The sequence below is a fragment of the Panthera onca genome, chromosome B4 (assembly GCF_046562875.1).
Source record: "Panthera onca isolate mPanOnc1 chromosome B4, mPanOnc1 haplotype 2, whole genome shotgun sequence".
Classification (NCBI taxonomy): Eukaryota; Metazoa; Chordata; class Mammalia; order Carnivora; family Felidae; genus Panthera; species Panthera onca.
The window spans coordinates 43,181,892-43,204,152 of NC_138345.1; the positions used below are offsets into that span (position 1 = coordinate 43,181,892).

General features: G+C 41.9%; 1 long non-coding RNA gene across 1 annotated transcript; it reads left to right on the forward strand.

Moving 5' to 3' along the window:
• The first annotated feature begins 17,329 nt into the window (after nt 1-17,329).
• On the forward strand, nt 17,330-18,710 carry LOC132676885 (uncharacterized). The gene is made up of 3 exons (XR_013556563.1): nt 17,330-17,523; nt 17,814-17,888; nt 18,542-18,710. It is a non-coding gene; the product is annotated as an uncharacterized LOC132676885 (long non-coding RNA).
• The last annotated feature ends 3,551 nt before the right edge of the window (nt 18,711-22,261 follow it).

Here is a 22,261-nt window from a genome sequence, read left to right on the forward strand (position 1 = left end):
CCTCTCCTCCTTTCTCCCCCCCCCCCCCCCCCATTTCCTCCTTTGATCAAGGTCTTTCATAGAAAACAATGTTGGTTGTATTCATTGTTACAATTCATTGTATTCATTTGTATACAATGCAGATTGTATTGTATGTTCCATGGAGCTGAGAAGGGCTGTTCTCAGGTGCAGGGGTCTTTTTCCATGAAGCTGAGGAAGACCATCTTTTTGCGTCTTGTCCCACAGAGGAGGAACATGATATGGGATTTCACTGGCCTTATTTGAACAAGAGGGTTGAAAACGAAGAATCCCAGTTATGTCCCTCTAGGGTGGATGGTTTAGTTTCCATGGTTAGTTGAGTTCCAGGAAAAGCCTTTGAAAAGGAAAGAATTTTATTTTGTACCTACATTTGGGAAGAAGACATTTGCTTACTAAAACAATAGAGATTTAAGAAAACAAGTAAACTGATGACCAAAACCTCAATGATAGCTAGTGATTAAAATGTACTTCTCAGCCAATTTGCCCAATTGCCTATGCTTAGTAGATCAAACGTGTCCCAGGTTCCAAGAGTTTGGCCAACTTCCGCTAGCAGAAGAAGGCAGTATTCTGCCCGATAGTGTCTTTCATTATTTTTAGTGCTTGTGTTATTTTTTCCAGGTTACTGACATCAAAACAACATTACTTTCTAAGGAGGGCACATGCTCCCCCCTGCTAAGCAGGATTAGGGCTCTGCAGCCTAAAGTTGTAGTAAAGCTTGTTCCTGCGAGGCTTATTTGGGCTTGTTGGTAGTTAAAAGCTCAGACAGAAGCATTGAAAGTGGTAGACATGATTCTAGAAAGACCACAGATTGCTTTTTCAAGGTCTGCTACTCCAATCCAAGCTCAAAAGTCCCTGGAGAAAGCATGCCCCAAACCATTTCTATAGGGTTATTTGTAGATATCCACTCAAAATTATAAACTTCCCAGCTCTGCTGTGTCCTTTTAAGTTGATAGGAGAAAGACTCTAGATTAGATATATAAGCAATAGAGGAAAGAGGGTTTCTAATTTTGGCATCAGGGGTGAGGGCAATGATCCCACAATGTCCCTTCCAATTAAGGGAAAGGATAGAATATACCTTTTTTTTTTTTCCCACATAAAAAGAAATATCCAATGTATTCTAAGCATAAAGCATAGTCGAGCATAATTGGGTCCCTTTGACCAAATTCTTTTTCCTAAAATGAGAGAATAGCATGATCAGAAATAGAATCATTTACATGGAGCATATGATAATCTGGTTTACTAGCATTATGGGAATGGTTATGTGAACATCTTAAATTTGTATAGACCTGAAGTAACAAGTGAGTTGATGTAATATCAGTAAGATTTTGCTGGAAGTCTGGATATCTGGGGAAAAAGATATCTAGGGAAGAAGCAAGTTGAATTAAGTTTCCCTCATGTTTATTTAGGTTATATAAAATAACATAGTTATAAGTAGTTAGTGGGAGATATCCTAGAGTGTTTCCACTTTCATAATAGTTTTCAAAACAGATTTTGGGTAAGAGTCCAGACCTGAGTGAGGGTATCCCTTTATGAGTAAGGGAAACCCAATGGAAAGCCATAATATTTAGTGCCAGACTTCTAGAAAGAGGACATGAATGGTTTCAAAGTTACCACAGGAAGATCCATTATCTTTGCCAGATAGGTTTCGCCATCCTTCTAAAGACAATAGTTGCGCCACAATTCGGGTTCATCATGAGCTTTATTTGCTCTGGCACAAATCCAATAATCAGTAAGGTAGCAGAATCAGAGTTTCTGTAAGGTAGGGATAAAATGATGTGTTAAAGCGAAAGTAAAGAATGTCAGGAAAACTAGAGAAAGATCAATGGAAGGCCTGAATGGGATGAAATATTAAGCATAGAGGAATTTAAAAAAAATGTCAAGTTATACAGGTCTGGTCTGTATATCTCGGGTAAGTTGTCTACTTCAGATGCTGTCTGCTTCAGTTCCCAGAAATTTTCAGTGTCAGGTCACTAGTTGGTGTACAAGTCCATGCAGATGTGGGGCTTACTTGGGGTGTGACCCATGAATCCAGGAATGTGTGCCTTGAAGTCTGGGTGCACAGAGATTGGTTAATAATAATAGCTGGTAGAGGCCTTGCCAGTGATGTTGAAGAGTATTTTTGGAGCTGTCTTTCCAATAGAAAAAGTTTCCAGGCTGTAAGTTGTGATGTGTGTCTTCATCTGGAATGGACTGTGGAAAGATTGTTCTACCAGAGCCTAAATGTTTTCTAAGTGCTTGATTTAGTATAAGCCCTTTCATTAGTTGTGGGTAAGAACAAGTGTGTGTGGGGAGGGCCTTAAGTGCTTCAGTTGTCCTGTAATTATTTCTAAAGGCAGAAGCGTAAGCATCCTGAAGGAAGTGGATATTACCATTGTGATTATGAGCAGGGGATCAAGAGGGGAGAGTTGACTCAAAATCTCTTTAAATAAAAACAGAGACCAGCTTTGAAAATTCCCCCAGCGGACAAAACCAATCCAATCATCCAAATGCAGTTCACTTGGGCTTCTTTGGTGAGACCCACCTGATCGGGGGCGGTCTTGTTCATGTGTCTGGACACTGTAGGTGAAACAGCACATCACAAGGGTCATACAAGGTAACCCCTGACCACATCCCTATCATTTCAGATGATGTCAATGTTATCAGTTTTCTGTAAATCGGGCACTTATGGAAAATCAGCCCTGTAGTTCTTACACGTTGTTTTCCTAAGTGCAGAGCACGTACGCAGGAGATATTTCCTTTTCGATCCTCTGGGTCCATTTGAGGTTGAAATTCTTTCACAAGTTGCAAAGGACACAAAATGAAAGAGAAAAAGAGATGAGAGAAGAAAAGTGGATATAATGATACATAAAACAGGCAGTGACATTTTTAAATACATAAAATAGGTGCTTTTGGAGACAGCTGGGTGGCTGAGTCGATTCAGCGTCAGAGTGTGGGTTTCGGCTCAGGTATGATCCCACCTTCTGGTGAGTTAGAGCCCCACATCGGGCTCTGTGGGGGCAGCACACAGCCTGCTTGGGATTCTCTCTGTCTCCCTCTCTCTCTGCCCCTCCCCGACTTGTGATGTCTCTATCTCAAAATAAATAATTAAATAAACTTAAAAATAAAATCAAAGAAGGGGCACCTGAGTTGAGCGGCTGATTTTGACTCAGGTCATGCTCTTGCGGTCCATGAGTTCGAGCCCCGCATCGGGTTCTGTGCTGACAGTTTGGAACCTGGATCCAGCTTGGAATTCTGTGTCTCCCTCTCTCTCTGCCCCTCCCCCATTCGCACAATGTGTCACTCTTTCAAAAACGCATAAATGTTAAAAAATAGAAATTAAAAAAATAAAATAAGTGCTTTCAAATGTCATCAGACTAGAAATTTTACTGCAGTTTCTCCAAGAAATATGTAGCATGAAACAGACGAGTTTGGAAAAAAAAAAAAAGTTAAGTAAAAGACTAATAGTAAATCATGATTTCCTTCCACTGAATGCACAGATGGTGGTGATGATGGGTTGTAAACAGATACAGTGGCTCCATCTACCTGAGAGGAGTCTGAAAGATACTTTATTCTTGCCTCCTTTCCTCTCCCTTGTTTAGAAATATAGGGTCCTGTTAAAGCATAATATGGAACAGTTAGTTATCCCTGAACTGTGGACGCTGTCCATTGCATTTAATCCTTTATCACTGCGTTGAAAAGCAGTCTTTGCAAAGGCCACGGCCAGCAGGGTTGAGGAAATAGGGAAGGAGAGACATGCCAGAGTATCAGAGAAAGTTTTATTCTCTTTTGATGTGTGACAAACACGTGCGTCAGACGGTGGATTTAAATTTTGTTACGTTCCTGTCTTTCAAAAGATTCGAGAAACAGGCAGTGGGACTAAGGGATCAACCGATTTTAGCAGAGCACATCCAGCCAAGAGCAGTGCTCTTCAACAATTGTGACTATGACCACAGTAAGAAACGCATGTTGCGCACATATGCATGAACACATACATACAACTGAAAACAGCCATGGCTAAGCAGTCATTACACAGTTACCTGCAAAGCACATCGACATTTTTAGGTGTGATTTCCTAAAGTGATATCAGGCTCTGTTAATACGTTGTGATCTTTAGTTTAACAAACACTGCCTTCGATGAAAGATTTGAGGTAGACCACTAGGAATTGAGGTAAGTGCTAATGACAACAAAGTGACGGGTAGATATTGCTCTTAGAAGGGCATTCAACCCACACATATGCTTATCAAATGCAATAAGCCAAGGGAAATCTACATGCCTGTTAGCCCCGGAGTCTGGCAAGAATCCTACCCATTTGAAGATGAATAAAAATATTTATAAAGGGGAGTATGAACAAGAAACAGTATTAAATATGAAGAAGGAGGATCACACACTTAAAAAAGAACTCAGTTTATTAAATGATGTACTAAAAAAATTGGATAGAAAGTGAAACCGAAAACTGCTCATTGTCAAGAGAGCAGAATGCAAAGATATAATCTCCATAGGACTGGGACCAAAGGCTTGGAACGAACAGACCATGGGTCTAGAAAAAGTAGATAAAGGAACGCCTGAGTGGCTCAGTCGGTTAAACATCTGCCTTCCGCTCCAGTCATGATATCGCGGTTCATCAGTTCAAGCCCCACGTGAGGTTCTGTGCTAACAGCTCAGAGCCAGGAGATTGCTTCAGATTCTGTGTCCCTCTTTCTCTCTTTGGCCCTCCTCTGCTCGCTCTTTGTCTCTGTCTCTTTCTCAAAATTAATAAACATTAAATGTAAAAAATTGAAAAAAGAAGAAATACTCAAAAATATAAGAGAAGAAAAAAACATCAGCGTTAAAATATCTGTCCTATCTATATTCATTCATTTTTTAAAAAGTGTTTACCAACAATAGCCAAAGTAAGGAAAGAGCCCAAAATGTCCAACGACAGATGAATGGATAAAGGAGATGTGATATATATATATACAATGGAGTAACACATTGATGCGATAAATATATATAATGAGGTATTACAAAATGTAGGAGACTCTTAAATTTGGAGAACGAACAGGGAGTTATTGGAGGGATTGTGGGAGGTGAGATGGGCTAAATGGGCAAGGGGCATTAAGGAATCTACTCCTGAAATCATGGTTGCACTATATGCTAATTAACCTGTCTGAAATTAAAAAAAAAAAAAGTGCATCACTGCATCTAAATTGATGAGAATTTCTTAAAATGTGAAAGTTGCTGTAGAGCATCACATATTTTCCTCTGACACCTATCAGTATTATCACCGGGACTTGTCTTCCTCAGTTTATAGTGTTAATTTGCAACCTAAACAGATAATGTTAATTGATTCCTATATGCTGAACCGTTCTTGAATTCCTGCAGTAAAGTTCACTTCTTCCTAATATATTGCTTTTGTTTTTTATTTTTTTTGAGAGGGAGCGAGGCTGGGTCCAGGTGAGCCAGGGGAAGGGGGCGGGGAGAGAGAAGCAGGGCTCACAGGAAGTTGGGCTGGAGCTCACTAACCCTGAGATCATGACTTGAGCCCAAGTCAGAGGCTTAACCGGCTAAGCCATTCCGGAGCCCCTAACACATTCCTTTTCTAAGCAACCTTTTAAGATCTTAACAAATCTATGTTAATCAATATGATTTGTCTGTAGTTTTGTTGAAGGGTTTAAAACAATTTCGTTTGTAGTGTTTCTTTATTTTTGGGAGAGAGAGGCAAAGAGTGTAAGCGGGGGAGGGCAGAGAGAGAGGGAGACACAGAATGTGAAGCAGGCTCCAGGCTCTGAACTGTCAGCACAGAGTCCCACGTGGGGATCAAACTTACCAACCATGAGATTATGACTTAAGCTGAAGTCGGAAGCTTAACTGACTGAGCCACCCAGGTGCCCGGGAGACAGGAACTTTAGCTGATTTCCTCGTAGGATCTCAGTTGGCTGAGCCTGTTAAAAATACTCGAAAAACTTGTATCGCCTTGACAAAAACACTGCCATTGTATTCGTTGACAGAGTAAACACATACATTCTTAGGAGGTTATCAAATATTTTAAAGTCAACTCTGCAATGCCAAATTTGTATTTTCTTTCTGCAATCAAAATTCTAGAAGGGAACAACAGACAATTTGAACTGAAGAATTCTTTTGTAGCTAGCTTCTCAATAGTTACGGTTACACTCAGTCTTCCTGGGCTCTACTACGAATCTTCCTAAAATTTAGGTGCGGGGTCCATATGAGTGTGTTTGGGAACTAGACTCTGAAGGGAAAATTCACTTATCCAGGGAGTTTACACATGACTTCCATCAATGGACCTCAGGGATTCAAGGTACCCGTAGAAAATGTATGCACTCAAATCAAAGTGGGAGTATCATCTTCATGGTGAAAGAGTCTGAAAGGTCCTCATGTTATCAGGGATAAAGGTGAGAGCCAAGCTTCCTGTAACGACTTGATGGATTTGATTTGGTTAATGCTAATGCGATTTCCTTGCCTTGAAAAAGAGAAGTCTCCAGGTGGAAATCTGTCTTCAGCCATTTCAAGGATGGAGAGCTTGCCATACCAGGTGGGTTATGGCTTTTCCCCGGGAGTTAGAGGAAAATGGGACGAGCAGAAAACTATTATGCAGGTTGTAGAATACTTTGAGGGCCAAGAAGCATCCTGGAGATGCCTAGGGGAGTTTTGACCTTGGGCACGTGGAAATATTAGTGAGTCCATGTCGAGGGCATGCTTAACATGGAGGGGCTGTTGCATGAAGGAAAGATTAGTGTTGAACTACGGCACCACTTAATACTTGGGGGAATTACCTAGAATTGTAAAGGTGCTTGTGAGGAGTATGGGAGTATAAGAATGGAGGCTGGATTCTCTGCAACTGTATTGGATTTTTCATGAGCCAAATACTGGGCCCCGAGACACAGCGGGTGGCATCAGGGCAAAGCCATAGACTGTGGAATTGTCTCCAACTTGCCTTCAAGGACCTAACTGCCTACGAGTGTCCGGACTAAAACGTATCAGATACCATTAAAGTTTGTGGTATCAAACTAAGGTAACAGCCTTAGTTTCAGTTCACCTCCCGGGTGACAGTATTCAGCCAAAAGACCCTCACAAATATCTCCTTTGGTTGTCCACCATGTCTAAGAAATCTATGTGCTCCATTGGGCTCAGAAGTCCCACCAAAATGAAAATCTTCTCCATTTTGTTTTCCAGAATCATTCAATGGAAATTCCCTTGAACATACGTCAAAGAGAGGAGATCTCCCATACAGGTATTCTTTTGACAACACTGTCCTTCTCTTTAGAATTTGTGTGTGTTATTCCTTTAAGCTGTTGCCTTTAGATCCTTAGTGTCTATCTATTGATCTTTCAACACTTCTCTGCTGGTTAGGCAAAGGAAGAACTCGATGCCAAGGACAAGACTATATGTTTCAATGTGAGAGCTTTTAGCCTTGTATGAAATGAAATCTTTACTTGTCTTTTAGTCTAAGACCTAAGTGAATATATCGCTCTCAGATGATACCTGTATCCCGCAGGTTTTTTTCTTTTTTTTAAATTGTTTGTTTGTGTCAGGGTGGGCGGGGGTAGAGGGCAGAAGAGAGAGGGGGAGAGAAAAAACGAAACAAACTCCATGTTGTCAGTGCAGAGGTGGACACGGGCTGGATCCCAAGAACTGTGAGATCATGACCTTCCTGGAAACCAAGAGTCAGATGCTTAATGACTGAGACACCCAGGCACCCCTCTCTCTTTGTTATCTAACTGTTTTCTGCTCTGTTTTCCATAGCACCCACCCATGGCTTAACTCTAATTCATGACGTAGGGGTATTACTGAGTGTTGTACAAGAAGAATATGTTTGGGGAAATCTAATTTCCCCGGAGTCTCCAAATTTCAGCATTTCTTTTCTGTATCATCAGATAAACCCGTTGTTGGCGATGAGTTTCTAGCCCAGTTTCTCCAAAACTATGAAGTCGAAGATGATATTAAAATGCTGTTGGAGATGCCAGCAAATGGAGAAAAAGAAATGTCAGGAAAGGAAGATGTGTGTCAAGCTGCTTCACGAGGTTAGTTTGAGTCTCTAAGAGGTTTGGAAGGTGACTGGGGTGGGGCAAAAGTTAGGGATGAGACATCAGAGACCAGATGTATTTTTGGTTTCTTGCATTTGCTTAGGACAGATTTCGGGATTTTAGCCTCCATCAGTTGGATTGTTCACGCACATAGTCATTCTTTCATGTATCTATTTCTACATGGGTGGATCTTAATCTCAAATATCCCCAGCTCTGGAAAACCTGACCTTCTTCATCTCCCCTTCAGAGCTATCTTTCTTTGAAGTGTCAGATTTGAAGCTGGATGATCAGGAGGCAGACAGAACATCGCTGGTTCCTGAGAGGGACCAGGATGGAATGTGGGAATCAAGAACAGAGAAGAAACTCAGGAAAACTCGCCACCATGGCCGGAAAAAGGTAAGGCCGATGGCAAGTCGTGCGGAAAATTCATGTCTCCAAAATGGCCATTTGTCTTGATGTCAGAGGTCTCCTTCCAAGGAGAATTGCCTCTAAGTTGGTGATATTAGGAAAGAAAAGAGAGTCATTTCAAATAGCTGAAATGTCCCAGAGTTGTACTCGTCTGGGGAGTACAGCAACATGAACGTTTTGCAGTGACGAAATCGTGAACAATGAAAGAATAGAGTTTTCAAAATTTTGAATGAAATAAGATTGAATAATACGTCCCATTTGATTGTCTTTTCCTTAAGGTAATCTCGCACCATAAAAAGAGGAGAAAGTTTCTCAAAATGTTGTATGAAACAATGGAAGAAGTGAAGAGCTGTGTGAGTACTCCCAAGCTGTTCCATGGTCACTGAATTCTGTGTTTTTCCAACACCTTTATGTGTTTCTTTGCGGTTTATTTGGCTTGACCAGCGGCTTTGGGCTGAGATTCACACGACAATGAAACCCATAAGACACAACAGTCTTTGTGTTGCCCAAATTATTTACTTTTTAAAAAATACATATATTGTTAAACTTTATTTATTTCTTTTGAGAGAGAGAGAGGGAGAGAGGCAACATGCCTGCTAGGGCATGAGTGGGGGAGGGGCAGAGAGAGAGAGAGAGAGAGAGAGAGAGAGAACCTCAAACAGTCTCCATGTTGTCAGCCCCAGCTGGACTTAGGGCTCGATCTCAAGAAGCATTAGGTCATGATGTGAGCTGAAACCAAGATTTGGGGGCTTAACCAACATAGCTCCCAGGCATCCCTGTCTGTCTGAGTGTTGTGATGCAAAGTCTTACAAATACTAATCTAATCTCTTGTGTTCATCTTGAGAATACCATGAGAGTATATAGAACACAAGTGTCAGGTCACTGAAGAGAATATTTCTTTTCACACTTTGTTTCTGAAGTGTGGACTTTGTCCAAGGCTCCAGCTGCCCACAACACCCCGGAAGTGCACAATTAATTTTAACATGTTTTAAACCTTTCTTCCAAGAAGAACTTGTTTCAAATATGCTACATGCTCTGAAATGACCACTGCTTGTAGATCAGCCACTGGAAATATTCGTGGTTTTTCTTTCATTGACTCAAGATTTCAGAGAGTGCAACACTGTGAATACGTGTTACTTTTGTCTACCTTGACCTGGGCTTACTTGTCACCAGCGCCATTAGAGGTCTGACCGCCCCATGGAAATTTGAGAAATGATGTTTTAAAGGCAACTGCAATTGTCATAAGTGGAGAGTCCAATGAATATACAGTGTTGTTATAAGAAGTTGTACCCAAAGGTGTCTTGATGTTCAAAGATTATTATATCTGTAAATAAAATGTATTATTTTGATGTGTGGCTGGATTGTATTTGATTGTATTTTAGGTAGAATTGTTCATCTCTACTCCTACTTGGTATTGACTAGTTTTCTTTGTTGGGACCATATCTGGGTGTTTTGGCATTAAGCTGACTTGAAGAAATGAAGGCGAGTCCCTCGTTGGGATAACAGTTTAAATATTATTGTAAGTGCTCAGCTCTGTAAAGGTTAACTATGTAACTCAGGTAGGAAGCCATGTCTAGGTGACTCTATTTGTGAAGCATCTTTGTGATCTTCTCTGGGTATGGAATCTGTTCTAGCTTTTGATTACCTTGTGTCAAGAGTAGCCATTTACTTTATACTAGGAAGAGTCTACATTTGAAAAAAAAAATTAACAAGTATTTATTTTCGACTACAGAGAGAGAGAGAGAGAGAGAGAGAGAGAGAGAGAATAGGTGGGGGGAGGGGCAGAGAGAGAGGGAGATACAGAATTTGAAGTAGGCTCCAGGTTCTGAGGTGTCAGCACGGAGCCCGACACGGGGCTCGAAATCACAAACCTGGAGATCATGACCTGAGCCGACTTAAGAGGCTTAACCGCCTCAGCCACCCTGGTCTCCTGGAAAAGTCTCGGTTTAGATTTCACTGCTCTTTTAAGTGGGATTGTCTATTTTATTTCTTCTTACTTTGATCTTTGTTAGGTCACTCTTGAAATTCTCGGAAGTTAGTTTTTTGTAAGATTCACAAAGATTTTGTTATTTCATTTATTTTTGAGAGAGAGAGAGTGTGAGCAGGGGAGGGACAGAGAGAGAGGGAGACACAGGAATTGAAGCAGGCTCCAGGCTCTGAGCTGTCAGCACAGAGGGGGACCCGTGGCTCTAACTCATAACCCGAGTGATGGTGACCTCAGCTCAAGTCAGACGTTGATCAGACTGAGCCTCTCATGTGCCTCTCTTAAGATGTTTAATTTCATAGCATGTGGAATTGAGATAAATCTTTACAGTCTTTCTTCTGTTAGCATATTTTAAATCAGACCTTGTCCTCACAGTGCTACTTTTCTTCTGTCCTGGTGGTTGTGGTATGACGAGTCTTTATTTTCATTTCCTTTTAAATAGTTTGTATTCTTAGTTGTGTCAACTCTATCGTTAATTTGCATAACAGGGTTTCGATTTCTCTCTTTCTTTCTTGCTGTTGTTGAGTTGGAAATCAAGCCTTTCGTTCAGTTATGGTTTTCATTTCTCTCTCTCCTCATGTGGGAACATGTCTTCCTCATGCAGTTCCATGGATCTCTGGGCAGTAGGATCTTTGTAGAACCCACGTTTCAGAGTTTCTATTCCCCCCTTTTAGTTACTTTAAAATTTTTTTTAAAAATGTTTATTTACTTTTGAGATAGAGAGAGAGCGCGACAGAGAGAGAGCGCAACCAGGAGAAGGGCCAAGAGAGGGAGTCACAGATCTGAAGCAGGCTCCACGCCCCTAGCTGTCCACACAGAGCCAGATGTGGGACTTGAACTCAATATCTGTGAGCTCTTGACCTTAGCCGAAGTCGGACGTTTAACCCACTGAGCCACCTAGGCACCCCCCTGAATCCTACTTCTGATGCAAGGAATATTGACCTAAAAAAGAAGCTCCAAACTCAAAACAGATGACTTTGTTTGGGAATAAGGGAGGAATTGCAATTTGAAATGGGCAAAGTGAGGCAAGCTACAGGTGGGTGAGTTGAGGGCGTGGCAGAGGCTGTGTTAATGAGCTGGGAATCCAAAGAGGGGAGAGGCACTCAGAATCTGCTAGAATAAAAACAGAGAGCAGCTCTGAAAATTCCCCCAGTGGACAAAAGCAATCCAATCATCCAAATGCAGTTCACAAGGGCTTCTTTGGTGAGACCCACCTGATCGGGGGTGGTTCTTGTTCACGTGTCTGGACACTGTAGGTGAAACAGCACATCACAAGGGTCATACAAGGTAACCCCTGACCACATCCCTGTCATTTCAGATGATGTCAATGTTATCCGTTTTGTGTAAATCGGGCACTTACGGAAAATCAGCCCCGTAGTTCTTACACGTTGTTTTCCTAAGTGCAGAGCACGTACGCAGGACATATTTCCTTTTGGATCCTCTGGGTCCATTTGAGGTTGAACATCTTTCGCAAAGTTGCAAAGGACACAAAAACAAAGAGACAAAGATGAGGGAAAAAAAGTGGATATAATGATACACAAAACAGGCAGGTGACAATTTCAAATACATAAAATTGATGCTTTCGGGGACACCTGGGTGGCTCAGTCGATTCCGTGTCAGACTATGGGTTTTGGCTCAGGTATGATCCCACCTTCTTTTGAGTTAGAGCCCCACATGGGGCTCTGTGGGGGCAGCACACAGCCTGCTTGGGATTCTCTCTGTCTCCCTCTCTCTCTGCCCCTCCCTGACTTGGGAATGTCTCTATCTCAATCAATCAATCAATAAATCAATCAATAAATAAACTTAAAAATAAAATCAAAGAAGGGGCGCCTGGGTGGCTCAGTCGGTTCAGCGACTGACTTCGACTCAGGTCACGCTCTTGCGGTCCGTGAGTTCGTGCCCCACATCGGATTCTGTGCTGACACTTTGGAACCTGCAGCCTGCTTGGAACTCTGTGTCTCCCTCTCTCTCTGCCCCTCCTCCATTCGCACTCTGGGTCTCTCTGTCTTTCAGACATAAATAAATGTTAAAAAAAAAATAATAAGTAAAATAAAATAGGTGATTTCAAATGTCGTGAGACTGGAAATTTTACTGCAGTTTCTCCAGGAAATATGTAGCATGAAACAGACGAGTTTGGGAAAAAAAAGAAAGGTTAAGTAAAAGACTACTAGCAATTCACGATTTCCTTCCACTGAATGCACAGATGGTGATGATGTGTTCTAAACAGATACAGAAGCTCCATCTACCTGACAGGAGCCTGAAAGAGACTTTATTCTTGCCTCCTTTCCTCTCCCTTGTTGAGAGATGTTGGGTCCTGTTAAAGCATCATATGGAACAGTTAGTTGTCCCTGAACTGTGGACGCTGTCCATTGCATTTAATCCTTTATCACTGCATTGAAAAGCAGTCTTCGCAAAGGCCAGGGCCAGCAGGGCTTGAGGACATAGGGAAGGAGGGATGCGTCAGAGTATCAGAGAAAGTTTTAATCTATTTTGATGTGTGACAAACACGTGCATCAGAAGGTGGATTTAAGTTTTGTTACGTTCTTGTATTTCAAAGGATTCGAGAAACAGGCAGTGGGACTAAGGGATCAACCGATTTTAGCAGAGCATATCCGCCAAGAGCAGTGCTCTTCAACAATTGTGACTATGACCACAGTAAGAAATGCATTTTACGCACATATGAATGAATATGTACATACAACTGAAAACAGCCTTGGCCGAGCAGGCGTTACACAGTTACAGGCAATGCACAAGGACATTTGGAGTTGTGATTTTTTAAAGTGATATCAGGCTCTGTTAATACGTTGTGATCTTTAGTTTAACAAACACTGCCTTCGATGAAAGATTTGAGGTAGACCACTAGGAATTGAGGTAAGTGCTAATGACAACAAAGTGACTGGTAAATATTGCTCCTTGAAGGGCATTCAACCCACACATATGTATGTCAAATGCAATAAGCCAAGGGAAATCTACATGCCTCTCAGCCCGGGAGTCTGGCAAGAATCCTACCCATTTGAAGATGAATAAAAATATTTTAAAACGGGGAGTAAGAAAAAGAAACAGTATTAAATATGAAGAAGGAGGATCACACACTTAAAAAAAAGCTCAGCTTATTAAATGATGTACTAAAAAAATTGGACAGAAAGTTAAACCGAAACCTGCTCATCGTCAAGAGAGCAAAACACAAAGATATGATCTCCATTGGACTGGGACCAAAGGCTTGGAAAGAACAGACCATGGGTCTAGAAAAAGTAGATAAAGGAGCACCTGAGTGGTTCAGTCGGTTAAACACCTGCCTTCTGCTCTGGTCTTGATATCGCGGTTCATGAGTTCAAGCCCCACGTGAGGTTCTGTGCTAACAGCTCAGAGCCAGGAGATTGCTTCAGATTCTGTGTCCCTCTTTCTCTCTCTGGCCCTCCTCTTCTCCCTCTTTGTCTCTGTCTCTTTCTCAAAATAAATAAATATTAAAAGTAAAAAATTTAAAAAAAGAAGAAATACTGAAAAAGAGAAGAAAAAAACATCAGCGTTAAAATACCTGTCCTATCTATATTCATTCATATTTTAAAAAGTATTTACCAACAATAGCCAAAGTAAGGAAAGAGCCCAAATGTCCATCGACGGATGAATGGATAAAGGAGATGTGATATATATATATACAATGGAGTAATACATTGATGTGATAAATATATACAATGGAGTAACACAAAACGTTGGAGACTCTTAAATATGGAGAACGAACAGGGGGTTATTGGAGGGATTGTGGGAGGTGGGATGGGCTAAATGGGCAAGGGGCATTAAGGAATCTACTCCTGAAATTATGGTTGCACTATATGCTAATTAACTTGTCTGAATTTAAAAACAAAAAAAAGTGCTTCACTGCATCTAATTTGATGAGAATTTTTTAAAATGTGAAAGTTGTTGTAGAGCATCACATATTTTCCTCTGACACCTATCAGTATTATCACCGGGACTTGTCTTCCTCAGTTTATAGTGTTAATTTGCAACCCAAACAGATAATGTTAATTGATTCCTATATGCTGAACCGTCCTTGAATTCCTGCAGTAAAGTGCACTTCTTCCTAATATACTGCTTTTGTTTTTTATTTTTTTTGAGAGGGAGTGAGACTGGGTCCAGGTGAGCCAGGGGAAGGGGGCGGGGAGAGAGAAGCAGGGCTCACAGGAAGTTGGGCTGGAGCTCACTAACCCTGAGATCATGACTTGAGCCCAAGTCAGATAAGCCATTCCGGAGCCCCTAACACATTCCTTTTCTAAGCAACCTTTTAAGATCTTAACAAATCTATGTTAATCAATATGATTTGTCTGTAGTTTTGTTGAAGGGTTTAAAACAATTTCGTTTGTAGTGTTTCTTTATTTTTGGGAGAGAGAGGCAAAGAGTGTAAGCGGGGGAGGGCAGAGAGAGAGGGAGACACAGAATGTGAAGCAGGCTCCAGGCTCTGAACTGTCAGCACAGAGTCCCACGTGGGGATCAAACTTACCAACCATGAGATTATGACTTAAGCTGAAGTCGGAAGCTTAACTGACTGAGCCACCCAGGTGCCCGGGAGACAGGAACTTTAGCTGATTTCCTCGTAGGATCTCAGTTGGCTGAGCCTGTTAAAAATACTCGAAAAACTTGTATCGCCTTGACAAAAACACTGCCATTGTATTCGTTGACAGAGTAAACACATACATTCTTAGGAGGTTATCAAATATTTTAAAGCCAACTCTGCAATGCCAAATTTGTATTTTCTTTCTGAAATCAAAATTCTAGAAGGGAACAACAGACAATTTGAACTGAAGAATTCTTTTGTAGCTAGCTTCTCAATAGTTACGGTTGCACTCAGTCTTCCTGGGCTCTGCTATGAATCTTCCTAAAATTTAGGTGCGGGGCCCATATGATTGTGTTTGGGAACTAGACTCTGGAGGGAAAATTCACTTATCCAGGGAGTTTACACGTGACTTCCATCAATGGGCTTCAGGGATCCAAGGTACCCATAGAAAACGTATGTACTCAAATCAAAGTGGGAGTATCATCTTCATGGTGAAAGAGTCTGAAAGGTCCTCATGTTATCAGGGATAAAGGTGAGAGCCAAGCTTCCTGTAACAACTTGATTGATTTGATTTGGTTAATGCTAATGCGATTTCCTTGCCTTGAAAAAGAGAAGTCTCCTGGTGGAAATCTGTCTTCAGCCATTTCAAGGATGGAGAGCTTGCCATACCAGGTGGGTTATGGCTTTTCCCCAGGAGTTAGAGAAAAATGGGACGAGCAGAAAACTATTATGCAGGTTGTAGAATACTTTGAGGGCCAAGAAGCATCCTGGAGATGCCTAGGGGAGTTTTGACCTTGGGCACGTGGAAATACTAGTGAGTCCATGTCGAGGGCATGCTTAACATGGAGGGGCCGTTGCATGAAGGAAAGATTAGTATTGAACTACGGCACCACTTAACACTTGGGGGCTCTGGAGAATTACCTAGAATTGTAAAGGTGCTTGTGAGGAGTATGGGAGTATAAGAATGGAGGCTGGATTCTCTGCAACTGTATTGGATTTTTCATGAGCCAAATACTGGGCCCAGAGTCACAGCGGGTGGCATCAGGGCAAAGCCATAGACTGTGGAATTGTCTCCAACTTGCCTTCAAGGACGTAACTGGCTACGAGTGTCCGGACTAAAACGTATCAGATACCATTTAAGTTTGTGGAGATTACAGCCTTAGTTTCAGTTCACCTTCCAGGTGACAGTATTCAGCCAAAAGACCCTCACAAATATCGCCTTTGGTTGTCCACCATGTCTAAGAAATCTATGTGCTCCATTGGGCTCAGAAGTCCCACCAAAATGAAACTCTTCTCCATTTTTTTTTCCAGAATCATTCAATGGAAATTCCCTTGAACATACGTCAAAGAGAGGAGATCTCCCATACAGGTATTCTTTTGACAACACTGTCCTTCTCTTTAGAATTTGTGTGTGTTATTCCTTTAAGCTGTTGCCTTTCAGATCCTTAATGTCTATCTATTGACCTTTCAACACTTCTCTGCTGGTTAGGCAAAGGGAGAACTCGATGCCAAGGACAAGACTATATGTTTAAATGTGAGAGGTTTTAGCCTTGTATGAAATGAAATCTTTACTTGTCTTTTAGTCTAAGACCTGAGTGAATATATCGCTCTCAGATGATACCTGTATCCCGCAGGTTTTTTCTTTTTTTTAATTGTTTATTTGTGTCGGGGTGGGTGGGGGGGGTAGAGGGCAGGAGAGAGAGGGGGAGAGAAAAAACCAAACAAACTCCATGTTGTCAGTGCAGAGGTGGACGCGGGTTGGATCCCAAGAACTGTGAGATCAGGACCTTCCTGGAAACCAAGAGTCAGATGCTTAATGACTGAGACACCCAGGCGCCCCTCTCTCTTCATTATCTAACTGTTTTCTGCTCTGTTTTCCATAGTACCCACCCATGGCTTAACTCTAATTCATGACGTAGGGGTATTACTGAGTGTTGTACAAGAAGAATATGTTTGGGGAAATCTAATTTCCCCGGAGTCTCCAAATTTCAGCATTTCTTTTCTGTATCATCAGATAAACCCGTTGTTGGCGATGAGTTTCTAGCCCAGTTTCTCCAAAACTATGAAATCGAAGATGATATTAAAATGCTGTTGGAGATGCCAGCAAATGGAGAAAAAGAAATGACAGGAAAGGAAGATGTGTGTCAAGCTGCTTCACGAGGTTAGTTTGAGTCTCTAAGAGGTTTGGAAGACGACTGGGGTGGGGCAAAAGTTAGGGATGAGACATCAGAGACCAGATGTATTTTTGGTTTCTTACAATTGCTTAGGACAGATTTCGGGATTTTAGCCTCTATCAGTTGGATTGTTCATGCACATAGTCACTCTTTCATGTATCTATTTCTACATGGGTGGAGCTTAATCTCAAATATCCCCAGCTCTGGAAAACCTGACCTTCTTCATCTCCCCTTCAGAGCTATCTTTCTTTGAAGTGTCAGATTTGAAGCTGGATGATCAGGAGGCAGACAGAACATCGCTGGTTCCTGAGAGGGACCAGGATGGAATGTGGGAATCAAGAACAGAGAAGAAACTCAGGAAAACTCGCCACCATGGCCGGAAAAAGGTAAGGCCGATGGCAAGTCGTGCGGAAAATTCATGTCTCCAAAATGGCCATTTGTCTTGATGTCAGAGGTCTCCTTCCAAGGAGAATTGCCTCTAAGTTGGTGATATTAGGAAAGAAAAGAGAGTCATTTCAAATAGCTGAAATGTCCCAGAGTTGTACTCGTCTGGGGAGTACAGCAACATGAACATTTTGCAGTGACGAAATCGTGAACAATGAAAGAATAGAGTTTTCAAAATTTTGAATGAAATAAGATTGAATAATACGTCCCATTTGATTGTCTTTTCCTTAAGGTAATCTCGCACCATAAAAAGAGGAGAAAGTTTCTCAAAATGTTGTATGAAACAATGGAAGAAGTGAAGAGCTGTGTGAGTACTCCCAAGCTGTTCCATGGTCACTGAATTCTGTGTTTTTCCAACACCTTTATGTGTTTCTTTGCGGTTTATTTGGCTTGACCAGCGGCTGTGGGCTGAGATTCACACGACAATGAAACCCATAAGACACAACAGTCTTTGTGTTGCCCAAATTATTTACTTTTTAAAAAATACATATATTGTTAAACTTTATTTATTTCTTTTGAGAGAGAGAGAGGGAGAGAGGCAACATGCCTGCTAGGGCATGAGTGGGGGAGGGGCAGAGAGAGAGAGAGAGGGAGAGAGAGAGAGAACCTCAAACAGTCTCCATGTTGTCAGCCCAGAGCCGGACGTAGGGCTCGAACTCAAGAAGCATTAGGTCATGATGTGAGCTGAAACCAAGATTTGGGGGCTTAACCAACATAGCTCCCAGGCATCCCTGTCTGTCTGAGTGTTGTGATGTAAAGTCTTACAAATACTAATCTTATCTCTTGTGTTCATCTTGAGAATACCATGAGAGTATATAGAACACAAGTGTCAGGTCACTGAAGAGAATATTTCTTTTCACACTTTGTTTCTGAAGTGTGGACTTTGTCCAAGGCTCCAGCTGCCCACAACACCCCGGAAATGCACAATTAATTTTAACTTGTTTTAAACCTTTCTTCCAGGAAGAACTTGTTTCAAATATGCTACATGCTCTGAAATGACCACTGCTTGGAGAAGATCAGCCACTGGGAATATTCGTGGTTTTTCTTTCCTTGACTCAAGATTCAGAGAGTGCAACACTGTGAATACGTGTTACTTTTGTCTACCTCGACCTGGGCTTACTTGTCACCAGCGCCATTAGAGGTCTGACGGCCACATCGAAATTTGAGAAATGATGTTTTAAAGGCAACTGCAACTGTGATAAGTAGAGAGTCCAATGAATATACAGTGTTGTTATAAGAAGTTGTACCCAAAGGTGTCTTGATGTTCAATGATTATTGTATGTGTAAATAAAATGTATTATTTTGATGTGTGGCTGGATTGTATTTGATTGCATTTTAGGTAGAATTGTTCATCTCTACTCCTACTTGGTATTGACTAGTTTTCTTTGTTGGGGCCATATCTGGGCGTTTTGGCATTAAGCTGACTTGATGAAATGAAGGTGAGTCCCTTGTTGGGATAACAGTTGAAATATTATTGTAAGTGCCCAGCTCTGTAAAAGTTAACTATGTAACTCAGGTAGGAAGCCATGTCTAGGTGACTCTATTTGTGAAGCAATCTTGGTGATCTTTTCTGGGTATGGAATCTGTTCTAGCTTTTGATTACCTTGTGTCAAGTGTAGCCATTTACTTTATCCTAGGAAGAGTCTACATTTGAAAAAAAAAAAAATTAACAAGTATTTATTTTTGACTACAGAGAGAGAGAGAGAGAGAGAGAGCGAGAATAGGTGGGGGGAGGGGCAGAGAGAGAGGGAGACACAGAATTTGAAGTAGGCTCCAGGTTCTGAGGTGTCAGCACGGAGCCCGACGCGGGGCTCGAACTCACAAACCTGGAGATCATGACCTGAGCCGACTTAAGAGGCTTAACCGCCTCAGCCACCCAGGTCTCCCGGAAAAGTCTAGGTTTAGATTTCACTGCTCTTTTAAGTGCGATTGTCTATTTTATTTCTTCTTACTTTGATCTTTGTTAGGTCACTCTTGAAATTCTTGGAAGTTAGCTTTTTGGAAGATTCACAAAGTTTTTGTTATTTCATTTAGTTTTGAGAGAGAGTGTGTGAGCAGAGGAGGGACAGAGAGAGAGGGAGACACAGGAACTGAAGCAGGCTCCAGGCTCTGAGCTGTCAGCACAGAGGGGGACCCGTGGCTCTAACTCATAACCGGAGTGATGGTGACCTCAGCTCAAGTCAGATGCTTAACAGACTGAGCCTCCCATGTGCCTCTCTTAAGATGTTTAATTTCATAACATGTGGTATTGAGATAATTCTTTACAGTCTTTCTTCTATTAGCATATTTCAAATCTGACGTTGTCCTCACAATGCCACTTTTCTTCTGTCCTGGTGGTTGTGGTATGACGAGTCTTTATTTTCATTTCCTTTTAAATAGTTTGTATTCTTAGTTGTGTCAACCCTATCGTTAATTTGCATAACAGGGTTTCGATTTCTCTCTTTCTTTCTTGCTGTTGTTGAGTTTGAAATCAAGCCATTCGTTCAGTTATGGTTTTCAGGTCTCTCTCTCCTCATGTGGGAACATGTCTTCCTCATGCAGTTCCATGGATCTCTGGGCAGTAGGATCTTTCTAGAACCCACGTTTCAGAGTTTCTATTCCCCCCTTTTAGTTACTTTAAAATTTTTTTAAAAAATGTTTATTTACTTTTGAGAGAGAGAGCGCAACCAGGAGAAGGGCCAAGAGAGGGAGTCACAGATCTGAAGCAGGCTCCACGTCCCCAACTGTCAGCACAGAGCCAGATGTGGGACTTGAACTCACCAACCGTGAGCTCTTGACCTTGGCCGAAGTCGGACGCTTAACCCACTGAGCCACCTAGGCACCCCCCTGAATCCTACTTCGGATCCAGGGAATATTGACCTAAAAAAGAAGCTCCAAACTCAAAACAGATGACTTTGTTTGGGAATAAGGGAGGAATTGCAATTTGAAATGGGCAAAGTGAGGCAAGCTACAGGTGGGTGAGTTGAGGGCGTGGCAGAGGCTGTGTTAATGAGCTGGGAATCCAAAGAGGGGAGAGGCACTCAGAATCTGCTAGAATAAAAACAGAGAGCAGCTCTGAAAATTCCCCCAGTGGACAAAAGCAATCCAATCATCCAAATGCAGTTCACAAGGGCTTCTTTGGTGAGACCCACCTGATCGGGGGTGGTTCTTGTTCACGTGTCTGGACACTGTAGGTGAAACAGCACATCACAAGGGTCATACAAGGTAACCCCTGACCACATCCCTGTCATTTCAGATGATGTCAATGTTATCCGTTTTGTGTAAATCGGGCACTTACGGAAAATCAGCCCCGTAGTTCTTACACGTTGTTTTCCTAAGTGCAGAGCACGTACGCAGGACATATTTCCTTTTGGATCCTCTGGGTCCATTTGAGGTTGAACATCTTTCGCAAAGTTGCAAAGGACACAAAAACAAAGAGACAAAGATGAGGGAAAAAAAGTGGATATAATGATACACAAAACAGGCAGGTGACAATTTCAAATACATAAAATTGATGCTTTCGGGGACACCTGGGTGGCTCAGTCGATTCCGTGTCAGACTATGGGTTTTGGCTCAGGTATGATCCCACCTTCTTTTGAGTTAGAGCCCCACATGGGGCTCTGTGGGGGCCGCACACAGCCTGCTTGGGATTCTCTCTGTCTCCCTCTCTCTCTGCCCCTCCCTGACTTGGGAATGTCTCTATCTCAATCAATCAATCAATAAATCAATCAATAAATAAACTTAAAAATAAAATCAAAGAAGGGGCGCCTGGGTGGCTCAGTCGGTTGAGCAACTGACTTCGACTCAGGTCACGCTCTTGCGGTCCGTGAGTTCGAGCCCCGCATCGGGTTCTGTGCTGACACTTTGGAACCTGTAGCCTGCTTGGAATTCTGTGTCTCCCTCTCTCTCTGCCCCTCCTCCATTCGCACTCTGGGTCTCTCTGTCTTTCAGACATAAATAAATGTTAAAAAAAAAAAAATAAGTAAGATAAAATAGGTGCTTTCAAATGTCGTGAGACCGGAAATTTTACTGCAGTTTCTCCAGGAAATATGTAGCATGAAACAGACGAGTTTGGGGAAAAAAAAAAAAGGTTAAGTAAAAGACTACTAGCAATTCACGATTTCCTTCCACTGAATGCACAGATGGTGATGATGTGTTCTAAACAGATACAGAAGCTCCATCTACCTGACAGGAGCCTGAAAGAGACTTTATTCTTGCCTCCTTTCCTCTCCCTTGTTGAGAGATGTTGGGTCCTGTTAAAGCATCATATGGAACAGTTAGTTGTCCCTGAACTGTGGACGCTGTCCATTGCATTTAATCCTTTATCACTGCATTGAAAAGCAGTCTTCGCAAAGGCCAGGGCCAGCAGGGCTTGAGGACATAGGGAAGGAGGGATGCGTCAGAGTATCAGAGAAAGTTTTAATCTATTTTGATGTGTGACAAACACGTGCATCAGAAGGTGGATTTAAGTTTTGTTACGTTCTTGTATTTCAAAGGATTCGAGAAACAGGCAGTGGGACTAAGGGATCAACCGATTTTAGCAGAGCATATCCGCCAAGAGCAGTGCTCTTCAACAATTGTGACTATGACCACAGTAAGAAATGCATTTTACGCACATATGAATGAATATGTACATACAACTGAAAACAGCCTTGGCCGAGCAGGCGTTACACAGTTACAGGCAATGCACAAGGACATTTG